This window comes from Suncus etruscus, chromosome X, assembly GCF_024139225.1.
Source record: "Suncus etruscus isolate mSunEtr1 chromosome X, mSunEtr1.pri.cur, whole genome shotgun sequence".
In the NCBI taxonomy this organism is placed as follows: domain Eukaryota; kingdom Metazoa; phylum Chordata; class Mammalia; order Eulipotyphla; family Soricidae; genus Suncus; species Suncus etruscus.
Window position 1 is genome coordinate 112,985,674 of NC_064868.1, and position 13,594 is coordinate 112,999,267.

The 13,594-nt window shown below is 37.5% G+C and overlaps 1 non-coding gene across 1 annotated transcript; it reads left to right on the forward strand.

The window, feature by feature from the left end:
* Positions 1 to 7,265: 7,265 nt before the first annotated feature.
* Positions 7,266 to 7,398, forward strand: LOC125999643 (small nucleolar RNA SNORA66). The gene has a single exon (XR_007492148.1). It is a non-coding gene; the product is annotated as a small nucleolar RNA SNORA66 (small nucleolar RNA).
* Positions 7,399 to 13,594: the final 6,196 nt, after the last annotated feature.

Here is a 13,594-nt window from a genome sequence, read left to right on the forward strand (position 1 = left end):
GTAACTCATTATTAATAATGCTATGAGGCTTTGGTTTTTGTTGTTTAACTTTTGTTTTATCATTACAGATAATAAAGACAGAGCTGTACCATTTACTGTTCCAGGGCCTGATAGGGTTAAGTAATATTTCTAATTAATCTGATCCTTTTCAGGCATTGAGACTGCAGAAGTGAACCAGTTAGGGGCCGGGCGGTGGCGCTCGAGGTAAGGTGCCTGCCTTACCTGCGCTAGCCTAGGAGACGGACCGCGGTTCGATCCCCCGGCGTCCCATATGGTCCCCCAAGCCAGGAGTGACTTCTGAGCGCATAGCCAGGAGTAACCCCTGAGCGTCACCGGGTGTGGCCCAAAAACCAAAAAAAAAAAAAAAAAAAAAAAAAGAAGTGAACCAGTTAACTACTCATTTAGGGTAACATGGAATTTTGCCCCTTTAGGGAGAGACTTTTGTCCCTTTCCAGCCCGAAGAAGTTACAGAAAATTGACCTTCAGCCACATTCCCTTTTAATGATTTCTAGATGGTGAAACCTCTAGGGAAAATATGTAGCAAAATGGTCATCAGGAAAAGCTTCCAGGGAAATAAGGGAAAAGAAGGGCCACAGGAATTCAATGAGCTAAGTTGACAATTGGAAATTACACTATGCCTATCTATCCCAGAGGTTGGAGCAAGTAGCAAGAATAAACCGATACTGACATTTAACAAGGATGGGTGGTATAAGGAAAGAAGCAAAAATTATGGTTCCCCTTGTTAATGTTAAGGGTAAGAGAATTATTACTAGTATGAGATTTCTTTGTCTCTGTCTGAACCAGTGCAGGAAAGGCAACTAGATATTAAGACTCTATGTTGTTCTCTCCACCCCAAAAGCTGTTTAAGTTGCAGGATTGAAGAGGAATAAGGAAACTCCTTTGCTTTGTGGTCAAATAACAGCCTGAATAAGAAGGAAACCCTGCAGATCCAGTTGACTCAGCTCACGGGACCAGAACAGAAGCAGATAGCCCTGGTGTTCCTGTGCAGTGACTGCAAAGACTGAAGGACGACTAACAAGAATGACACCCTCTTACCCAGACTGTGGATGGAGGGGTTGTGGGTCAGACTGTCACCATGGGGATTCCTCCCCTAAACTTTGACTTGGTGTGATTTGTTTGGGGTTTCTGGTATACTCTAAAAAATCTGTTCCTACTAAGGTGTAAGTGTTAAGAAAAGTGGATACCAACCAACCCATGGGTTCAGGTTCTGGGGAAAAGGATTTTCTCTGCTGGATATAAGCATGTTTCAGAGTAGCCATTTGACAGCACAGAGGGAGCTGGACCCTGAGGCTAAGGCTAGAGTTGGAGTTTTGGGAGTGCTGTCAACCTGACCTGTTTATCTCAAATATCAGTAGGGTCTTTAAGAGAATGTACCCAGACTCACTCTAGTGGGGAGCACCAGTTAAGGCAAATTAGGAGGGAGTCAGCAGCTTAACTGTCTTAAAGTGCCAGTGTATGCCTGATAACCCTATACCTCTTCTTGGCCCAATGGCTAGAGGGGAAAAGGCACTCAGGACCATAATAATGAGGTCAGTAGTCCAGAAAACAGATTGGCTGCTCCCTGGACCGAGGGGAGGTCTGAGGGAAGGACTGCAGGGAATACAAGGTTTGGGCATGTGCCATTTACCCACTGCTGGAGGGGCCACCAAGGTCCCCTCCCCTTACCTAGACTATTGCAATGAGACCGCAGAGGCCAATATAGTTGCTTGGAGAAATAATCCCCATCAAGGCTAACTGGGACATGGCTTTCTATGTATCAAGGAACCAATTCCCTGTATGTTTGCCACTGTTTTTTCACACCCAGATTATTTTTACATCATCAGTCATTCTCCCACTCCAGGTGTCATACCTAGTAGGAGAGGGTGGGTGAGAACAAGATAAACTCTCCTATCAAGTGGATGCTGATCAGGAAGTTAGCTGAAGTTGCTTTCCAGAGCAGGTGGGGACTAGATCTAGGCTCTGGGGGAATAATATATCTATGCTAACAAGTCAGGAGTCACCCAAGAGACACTGCAGCAGGTGAAAGCTAGTTTGCAGGAGTGAAAAAGGAAATGAAAATATTCTGCCACCTGGTATAAACAGTGGTTTAATATCACCCTGGAAAACCTCTTTGATTAAGATGCTTGTGCTAAGGTCCCAGTCTGTGTCCACAAGTAAGGACAGGATGAGGAACCTCAAGGAGAGTCAAAGATTTGACTCAGCTCCATAAGAAGAGGAGGGAATGTTGGGACCTAAATTATTTAGGGTTCCAGAGTAGAAGGATGAGACAACAAAACTGAAATAAAGTTTAATACTTTAATCTGTCTGCCAACAAGACCCCCGGCCTGGCCAGCCAGGGCTATCCCCCAAAGGAGATGATCCCCACCCAAGGTCATGAGGAAGATTATATAGGGAAGGGATATAGGGAAGTTCCAGCTTTCTGATGATCATTACAATGATTGGATCTCGTCTATGGGTACCTTTCTAGTTCTCCCTTGTCCTTCCTTGATAGATTACCTAGGATGGCCAGCTAGATTGGAGTGGGGTCTATAGAAATAGGCTTGTGAAGCCCCAGCATGTGGCTCACACCATGTGGTCCTTACAAAATGATGAATTTCCCTTCTCAGAACCTAAGAAGAAGTCTACCATGAGGCTTTTAAAAAATGGTGTCCCTTCTTGTTCAAAATTCCAAAAATTCTTATTATAAAGTCACCATAAACTTTCAATTACATATCTCATAACTTTTACTATTAAATAATCATTTTCACTCAGTTATTCATTTAATAACCTGTAATAAAATAATGAATTTAGGGCCAGATTAGAACAGTTACCTCCGCAGTCTAATATGTCCCATCAGAAGGCTGCTGAGAAGTCTTTCCTCAGTGCGGATGGCTGACCAAGATTTCTGATAGTGAGGTTGATATTTCTCATGTTTAATTACAAACATTTATTTAGCCTAAACGTGAATCTCCCTTCTGCTATATTAATTGTGTATACTTGAGCATTTACTTCTAAATGTAAGGATTAATACAGACAAATATAGCCTTCATTAAATTTCTCTTTACCTGGAACTCTCAGCACCAAAAAATTCTTAAAAACAACTTTAATTCTCATAGCCTTTTAAAAGGCCCTCTAGTTTTAAACAGACTGCTCTGTCAGATAAAAGGAATGTTTGTTTTGGGGCATCTCTAAGGGACCCAGAGTGACTTGCTAACTAAATTTTACCTCAAAAATAACATCCTAATTTTGGCATGGAAGCAGCATTGGGTTGTTAAGAAAACTTACCAGGTATAGATTTGCATCTCATTCATATAAGTTTGTCTCTTTTTTTTGCCCCTTCTAAAAACTTTTTTGAGTCAGACCTTAGGAATTTAATTATCTGTGATAGCCCCTAAAGCAAAAACCTGTTCCCTCAGGAAAAGGAAATTTAATAGGAAAACCTGGCTTCTTGCTAAATCCCTTAATCTACATCAGAATTGACACATAGGGCCTGGCCAGAGAGAAACTGCTTTGAGATGTTAAAATGTACACTCTTTTCATCCACATGGCTCTTAATTCAAAATATATCTTTTCATACCTTCTGCAAACCAACTAGAGCCCTGTGAATTGTTTTTTCAGATCAAACAATGTATACTGATAAAGCTTCTATTAACAAGAGATATACTTTTTAAAGAAACAAAACTTGAGCATTTTTTCATACCACAAAAAAACTATGACTGGAAAAATCCCCCATATATACCCCCAATTTTAGACAATAAACCAGAACTCTGTTCTTCCACACAACTTCAGGTGGCTCTTTATATCTCAACCACTTTCCTGTAGAGAAGCTGTTCCTAGCTGTAAAAGAGAACAGAACATATCATGGCAGTCCAGTAATAAAGACAGAAAAGTATTCTGGGCAGAATATCCTTCTGTTTCAGAACATATTCACATAAATATCCACACTCACTGACTTAGAAAGTCGAGACATACCAACAAACAATACAGGATGATCTTTGAGGTATAGGGTGAACTGGATTACCCAATAAAAACATAAGGAGAACATACTAAGACTAAAGTCAATGCTCCTGACAGGAAATTATTTCTGTTTTATCAATATTATAACAAAATAATTTGAGGACTGGTTATATTATTTTAAGATGTATTCTATGTATAATTAAACAAATAGTATCAGTTTCCTGTTATGGAAATTTTCTAATTATTAATATTACAAACAATGATGTAATACACAGTTTCTATGTATGTTCATTTTGCATGTGAAAGTACATCGGCATGAATCCTATTGATCTTAGTATTAAAGGATTTTAAATGTCTCTCTAAGGGCTGGAGTGATAATACTGAGAATAGGATATTTGCCTTATACATGACCAGTAAAGTTAATATATGGGCCCTTGAGCCCTGCTAGGAGTTATTCTTGAGTGCAGAGACAGAAGTAAGCCATAAACACTGCTAAGTGTGGCCCCCAAACAAACAACAATTATTAAAATTATTTTTTTAGTTTTTGGCCACACCCAGCAAAACTCAGGTGTTACTCATGGCTCTGTGCTAAGAAATCAATCCTGACAGGTTTGAGAGACCATATAGGATTCCAGGAATGAATCTGGGTCAGTCCTTGGTTAGCTGCATGCAAGGAAAATGCCTTACCTACTGTGCTGATATTGCTTCAGCCCCCCCAAGTTATTTTTATTTCCTTGTCATGAAGACCTATTTTTAATTATGATATAAAATTCCACTTTCATTGAATAAGTTAAGTGCTACATTTACAGAGATGTACATAAATGATATCTATGTACCTTCTACCCCAATTTCCTGTCATTTTCATGCAATGAAACTTTGAAAAGAATTATTTTTTAATTTTTATTAAATAAATGTGAATTAAAAGTCTTTCACAGTTATGTTTTATGCACATAGTGGCAGCCATCCAGCATAGCTCCAGCATGAATCCTATACCTCTTTAGCCCCATGGACTACTAATGTAATAGGTTCATTTTGTATTTTTCTTGTTATAGTTTGGTTCTCTTAATTCCATTGTTGTTGACTTTGGCTTGGGTATTTAAATCTGACCATTTTTTTTATTTCCACTAAATACTCCCTAAACCACTTAGCCCCTGGGTCAATTCCACTTTTTTTCTTTTCTCAATTTTTAGGAAGACATAGAAATATGAGGCAGAATAAAATGATTCATCTTACGTTCTGTGAAAAAGGAAGGAGGCTATAAATAAATTAAAAGAAGAAAAAAGGAGGCATATATGGAAAGTTTATAATTTTTTGCATAGGTACTGTAAATATTGGAGAAATTAGAAAGTAAACTCTCTTGGCCTAAGAGATAGTGTGTCTCTACCCATAAAGCATGCTGTCATAATACTGACTGCAGACTCTGGACATGTTAGTTGTCCAACCCCAAGGTCTTTCTTTATGGTCCCAGGAAAAGTTCTTCTCAGTCCCGGTTATCAAATTCAGGCTTCTGTAATTAGAGATCTTGGTTTTTGCACAGATCCTAGGATGGAGTGTCTTCTGATTTCATCTCACCAGTAAGGGGTGAGGTAAGGCAATCTGCCCTTAGATCAAGTTTTTTGCTTGTTTCCTCATCATTAGGGTGTCATATGAATCTACCCAGGCTCAAGTTGCTGCCAGAGCAATATTATGGCCTTCCCTGGGGAGAGGGGATTTAATTCCTGGTTGGTACTGGTAAATTTAATTCCTGGAACTGTGCCAGTTTTAAGATTGGGAACCGAGGCTTGAGGTTGGATGATTGATGTCTGATCACTTGCAGTCTAAGTCGAGTCCTCATGACAAATGTTCAGGGTGGAAGGTGCCACTGCATGATAAAATTTATGAGTTTTATCCTTATTGGATAAAAACATTTTTTATACACAATATTTCCCCATTTTAGTGTGCTTATGCAAAAAGGAACATGTCATATTATATTATTGGTGCATTTGGGGGTAAAAATAACAGGTTATACCATTCTTTGCCCTTATTTTGACCTGAACTCTTATCCCAAGCAAGACTTTTATACTTGCATGTTTACTAAGATCTCTACATATAAAAGCAAACACACCACGAGTTATACCTATTAAGAAATGCATCTACATAGAAAGAAAATATAGATATTCCCATTCATTCTTTTGAGATAATCTGAGGAAGATAAGAACCAGGGCACATAATAATCCCACTTCATGGTTTTGTGGAGTCTGAGATATGGTTTGCAGAAGTCAGGGATCCAGTAGTGACCTAGAGCTGGACTTCTTCTAGAGCCGAATCTGGTAGCAAGCAACAGTTACACTGAGGGGAGGTGATAAATGAATGGCCACATAGAATGATTCAGCAGGAGTGGTGGCTGCTTCTTCTTGGTGAGGCAAGAGATGGGGGCTGAAAGTGTGTTCTTTCACTTTGGTAACTAGGTATTAGCTTGTTGGGGGAAGGGGGTGTTGCATTAAGCCCTTAGGATGGACTTGGATGGTGGATGGAGGCCTTTCTCTTCCATGCCAGGCCACGTGGCTCCGCAAGCCCCATTCAGCTGGCGGGTCCCAGGTAGGCTCAGGACCAAATGGCTCCATTCTCCATTAACCATCAGGTCATCATCTTCAGGTGGTCGGTGGGTATTGAACTCACTCACAGGCAGGCTTCATCAGAGATAACATCTTTATTCAGCCCTAGCCAACAGATGTGGCTGCTAACCATTTACGCATGCCATTTACGCTTGCCCTGCATCTTAACCCCTTTCAGCCATCTTCCCTCTGACCTCCATGCTTGCAAAGACCCAAAAAAACTTATCCCCTCGGTCAAAGGCCTTATCTTACCTTTCCAAGACCACTCCCAGTTAACGGTGGGGTCTTGCAGGTAAAGATACACGCAATATCCGTTTCCCAAGAGCCCTCCCAGTAATGGGAAGGTCTCAGGTACATACACCTAAATCCAGGGTAGAGTCCTGGTTCCTGAGGAGTTAATAACTGAGGTAAAATGGGTTAAATGGGGAAATATAATGGATCTGATTTGAGAGGTGAGAGAATAGAAGGGTTACTATAAGGTGGCAAATGGGGTTTGGAGGAGTGATAATATGTAACAGGTACTGTATACAATATAGGCAGGGAGTATGTACAATACAGATTATTTTTATATATTTATATTAATTATAAACATAGAGGAGTCCACCAGATGCACACTCACATCCACTTATAGACACACATTGGAGATCTATTTGTAGGCTGTAGTTGGAAGCCATCTTTAGGGGATGGGTCAGAGCGCTTAAAAACTTGGGGCCAGGGCAAACTCGATCACTAACTCTGCATGATGTTGCAGGTGTGAGGGGAGCCAGGTTTACTAAAGTAACTATAGTGATAGAAGTGGATTAAATTCAGATGCTACTGAGGTTGTCTATTCTATCCTAGGATAGGTTAAGTGCAAGGTTTCTACCTTTTATGAGGCTTGCTAAAGGAAATAATAAAATAGGAAATAATATTGGGCATTGCCAGCTACTGCACGTATTTTGGACCCTGTGTGGTACTGGATAGCATCACAAAAGTTGGTTAGGAAGTTAAAGAGATCATACATCTGTAAAATAAAGCAAAATGTGAAATTATTTTCTCTAATTATTATACTTTGTTATTTATTTATTTTTTATTTTTTTGTGGTTTTGGGGTCACACCCGGTGCTTCGTGGTCACTCCTGGCTCCATGCTCAGAAATTGCTCCTGGCAGGCACGGGGGACCATATGGGATGCCGGGATTCGAATGATGACCTTCTGCATGAAAGGCAAATGCCTTACCTCCATGCTATCTCTCCGGCCCCTAATTATTATACTTTATTTTTAACCAAAGTAACATCGTTTGTCCTCTTTTAAGTTATGTTGGTTATAATTTTTAAGTTACATGTGGTTTTTAAGTTGTTATTATCTCTTTCATAAAAGAAGAGAAAAAATGGGACCAGGAGCCAGAGCGATGGCACAGTGGTACAGCATTTGCTTTTCATGTGGCTGACTCAGGATGGACCATGGTTCCATCTACCAGCATCCCATATGGTCCCCCAAGCCAGGAGCAATTTCTGAACATAGAGCCAGGAGTAACCCCTGAGTGTCAATGGGTGTGGCTCAAAAATTTAAACTAAAGAATAGGGCCAGCATATCATGGAGGAAAGTTTTTCCAATATCTAGGCATTTCCTTAATGGTGGGGTTAAACTTTGCTAAATGAAATTTTTGGGGTTACAATTTTCATGGAGTATTTTCAGATAACCATAATTTTCATGTTTAGAGTGCTAAGTAATATGGTAGTGAGCACTATAAAAGGCGTATACCCTATGTAGTATCATCCACTTGTGTCCTGTGCATCAAGGTTCCTTTCCTGAAAGGAAATTGACAGTGTGGGCATTATAATATAATAGAAAAGTTGCTTGAATTGAAAAAGAAGAATAAAGACAATAGTAATTTGTAAAAACATCTTATATGAGCAGGGCCAGTAACAAAAGTCTATGATGTGCCATTGCCTGTTTTAATGGTCTCTATGGTCATAGCAGCAGATGTAATAAATTGGAAATGAATAAATTGGAGTATTTTGACAAGACATTGTCATAATGAGCACTGTATTTGGAGTCTAATATGTTAGAGCACTGAAATGCAAAATACAACTGTGAAAGACTTGTAAATTTATTTTAAAATATCAACAAAGATTATTAAGCTTCTGCTCTTTATTGTTGTTTTGGGGCCTTACCCGGCCATGTTCAGGGTTACTCCTGGCTCTCTGCTCAGAAATTGCTCTTGGCAGTTTTGGGGGACCATTTGAAATGCTGGGTATCAAAGCTGAGTCAGTGCAGGGTTGGCCGCTTGTAAAGCAAACACCCTACCTCCATGCTATCACTCCAGGCCCAAGTTTCTGCTCTTTAAATTATGATCAGTACATAAAGACTGCCCACATATGGGAGAAATTATTCCCCCAATATAATCTAATAAGGGTCAATCACTATTGTATATAAAGCACTGGTTGATATTAATAGGAAAAAAATCATCCAAACCCATCAAAAATAACTTTCCTCAAAGAAGAAATACAGATTGCCAAACCATTTATGAAATATGTTCCACATCATTAGTTAGGGAGATGCGAACCAAAACAACAATTCAGTATCACCTCACACCATAGACTGGCACACATCAAGAAGAACAAGAAAAAATGGTGCTGACATGGATGGGGAAGAAAAGGAATCACATTGTTATGGGAATGTTGAATAAGTTAGCCTTTTTGCTTGTTTGTTTGCTTTGGGCCACACCCGGTGATGATCAGGGGTTACTCCCGGTTATGTGTTCAGAAATCGCTCCTGACTTGGGGGACTTTATGGGATGCCAGGGGATCGAACTGCGGTCTGTCCAAGGCAAATTCCTTACCACTGCGCCACCGCTCTGGCCTCTGATCTAGACTTTTTGGAAATAATATATTATTGAAAAAAAAACAAGAACCTGAACTTCCATTCAATGGAATAAACCCAATGCATAAAAAACACATTCACCCCTTTACTCATTACAAAACTATTTGCAATATCCAGACTCTGGAAATATCTATGTGCTCAAGAACAGAAGAATGGATAATGAAACTAGTGTATCTACACAATGGAATACTATGCAACTGTCATGAAAAATCAAGCATTAAATGAGCTTATACATGTATAGGTATGGAGAGTATTAGGTTGGGTGAAATGGGTCAGAGGGAGAGGGACAGAAATAGAATAATCTCACTCAATTGCAAGATATTAAAAACATGATATGAGTATAATTCCAAAGATAATAGAAGTGATTGGTGGAAAGTACACTTAAAACAGAGAAAGAACCATGATGACAATAATAGTTAGAAATGAGCACTTTGGACAAGAATTGGGAATTGAAAGGAAGTACAGTGCTATCCATGATACATACCCCTTCAGTAACTGTACTGCAAATCATGGTGCCTAAAAGGGAAAAAAGGCAGGGGGGTGTACAGGAAAGAGAAAAAAAATTGTCTGCCATTGAGGGAGCCTTGGGATGAGTTTGGAATGATGGGAGAGTAACTAAAATTTTTTCTGTCTTAAAATGAACACTCATTAATAGTTATGATCAAAACTCTTTGGAATTTTATAAATTTCACTAGATTCCCTTGTCATTAATTGTCCTGTCACTTACTCCTTACCAAAGCCATAATGATCAATAAATTTTTATAAAATAAGATGTTTTCTAGCCGTGTTCATTTTTAGTTCATATCAGAAGGAATTCAAGGCTTACTCCTAGCCATGTACTTAGGGATCATAAAGCTTGGAGGCTGTCATAAGCAATGTCATAGATAAAACCTGTGTTGACTCTACAAAAATCAAGTGTCCTACCGAGTGGACTATCTTCCCCATCCCAAACATTTTTAACACTTAATTATTATGTATTTTGCTGCATTCATGAGAATTAATGCCAGGCATAAATACATATTTATAATAAATTAAATTATTTTTAAAAGTTTTAAATCTTAAATATTCATTGCAACAAAGCTTAGAAAATTAACTATGTCCAGTGTGATATTTTAATCATCTTTGTTTTATGTCTCAGTTATTGAAGGGTTTAGGGAGGACACATAATTCAAGATGTTTGGAGGTAATCTTTTATATTTGCAAAATCATTTACCCATGTATGCATTTTATGTTATGAGCATGATCTCATATGAGTCTATGTATGTAATTTCCCCTTTCTCTTCATGGTTTCTTCATGGTGAACCATTTTTCCTGATACTTCTATTTTAGTTTTGTGCTCACATAAATTATTCAAATATTCTTTCATCATAATGAAATATAGTAAAGCTCTATAGGCTAACATCAGCTCATTTTTGCCTAGTCACATATAAGAACCAACTGTTCTTTGTATATTTTGTTTCCAAAAGACCCATTTTCAAATGGGTTCAAAATTCTGTTTTGAAAGTTAAAAACCTCTATGACTTTTTATTTCTATAACTTCTTTTGGAATGTTTGTAATCTATAGTTTCCTTGCTTTACTCTTTGTGTTTTATCTTTGTGTGTTAATTTTCTGTTCCTGGGAAACATTTTCCTGATCTAATGGAGAATGAATGGACTAAACTTTGCTTCATTACAAATATTATTTGCTTAAGTCATGAGTCTTCTGTTAAGCTTTTGAAATCCAGATGCCAAGATGAGATTCCTTTTGCTCCCCACTGCTTTATGCTATTTCTGCTGTCTGCCAAAGCAAATGACCACAAAATTGTTTAGATATTCAATAATGAAAAGGGGTATAAGAAGAAAAAGGAACTCTCGAGTAGAAATGGCTGATATATATAAATGGCTGAAGTATATTGCAAAAATGTTGCATCATTAACACTGAATTGCCACAAATTGTGACTCAAGTTCCTTTACATTGGTTTATCCTTTTTGCTATGTTTTTCAGTTTCTCCCAATTTAGTTTCTCCCTAAACAACCTAAAGAGCTCACTTTCAACTTACCAAGAGTTATTTATTAAGTATCTATTTAGACTTATCCATACTTACTTGAAGTGGTTCAGACAGTAAATAAAAGTGAAATGCCATTTATTTGCTTCTGGGGATTTTTCAAATACTTATTTTTCTTTGGATGGTCAATGGTTATAAAAGGCTGAGTCCCTGGTGGGTAAAAATATAAGTCTGGGTAAGCAGCAGAAATTAAACCAACTATCCAAAAAATAAATAGAAACATTAAAAATCATAGCAGTTCTTCTAGGCACCCAGGTTAAATATCACACAAAAGTAATTGGTGAAGTTTATAGCTTACACGTAAAATTTATCATGCTGCATTTAATATTGTATTAGTCCATTATACTTACATGCTAAATACAATGAGTTAAGAGTTGTATCTAAAAGTCTTGCCTACAGAATCCATGTTTGTTTTTTCTCCATTCTGAGCCAGAACTTTATGCATTGGTTTGATGTACTGTAGTTACTTGGGGTTTAATCTTGTATAATAATTAACTTCAATTGATCCACTGCAGTGTGTTAGTGAAGTGCCCGAGCCTATTAAAACTGACTAAGAATCCTCCATTGCTTCCTTAATTTCTAGCATCATTATGTTGTCGGGAAAGCTGATTAATTTAAAGACATTCCAAACTGTGTATTTTGCCTGGTGAAATTTGGAGAAGGTATATGCTATTCCACTTTCAGATATTACATTCTATACATATCATCATAAAGAATTTTTATTCTTAGGAAAGTCCTGTGGCCTTTAAGTGATATTTATATAATTCTTTATAACATAACTTTTCTGTAAAAGGGTGATGTCAGAATCATTAGAAGTTTACTTTTTAATGGGGGCACATATGGTTAATTTAAAAACAAATAAAAAAAGAAACATTAAAGAGAGTATGCCATCAGTAGGATTCTGGAAAAGAAACCGGCTACTAACAAAATAGAAATAACTAAAGATAAACATTACTATAAAAGAAGTGAAGATAGAGACATCAATGATGTTGGTAAATTTAAGATTCACAGCAAGCATTTTCAGTCCTTGAAGAATTTTAAAAGAAAGCTTTCCGATTTAGCTATTGAAAAGGTCTAAATAAGGTTTTGGAGGACCACTTAAATGCTACTGTATATCATGGGATTTGGATGCCAAATGGCATTTGGAGGACTACTGAAATGCTGCTACATGTCATGGTAGACAAGACAATTGGACTTTGTCTTTGGTTTGGAAGAGCTTATACTTTCTTTTAGTTTGTCTTGATTATCTTTATGAAGCAAAACAACAGTTTTTCTTCATATTCTTGGAAAGATTTTAGGCTTTTTACTTTCTTAATAAACAGTAAATAGAACCTACTGAACATTTTCACTTATTTTGGTTAAAAGCCTCCACATTTGATAGTGCTTGGGGGTTTCTGCTTGTGGTGAACTGGGGATCCTGCAGTGGCAAATATTGGACCTTGGACACCTTTATGCAGAATCCTTTGAGACATCTTTCTAGCTCCAGTGTTTTATTTTGGAGGGTTCACAAGAATGATGGCTCATATTTCAAGAATGGATGGGACATATATTGGGTTTGAAACTGAATTTTTACCAGACCAATATTTTTTTCTATTGGATGGTTCTAACAGATCACAACTAAAAGGTAAGTTTTCATTTATTTTATTTACATATAATTATCTTTAAATTGACATTTACCTATTACATTTAATTAGTTCTTTCTGGTGAATATAATTTCAACACCATACCCATAACAAGTATAACTCTGTCCCTACCCCAGGAAACCCAAGGCCACTTTTAATTCACCCAACTCAGTTGTATATTACTTTTACAATAGTGATGAATTTGGCCTTGCTGTGTTTATTTTGGTTACACATATGATTTACATATAGATCATTATGTATCTATCTCTTTCTTTCTCATTGACTTTACTCAGCATGATATCCTCCAGTCCTACCCATGTTGCTGCAAATTTTACATCTGTATCTTAAATGCTATATGTAAAATGAATTTTTACATAAAATATGTAATTTGTTGCATAAAAATAACTTTTTTAACTCAGTTAAAATATTCTCAATTTACTGGTCAGAGCATAGATTACCTCAGTGATTTAAAGTTATCAAGTATTTTCTAGGTGATCAAAGTTCTGAAACTA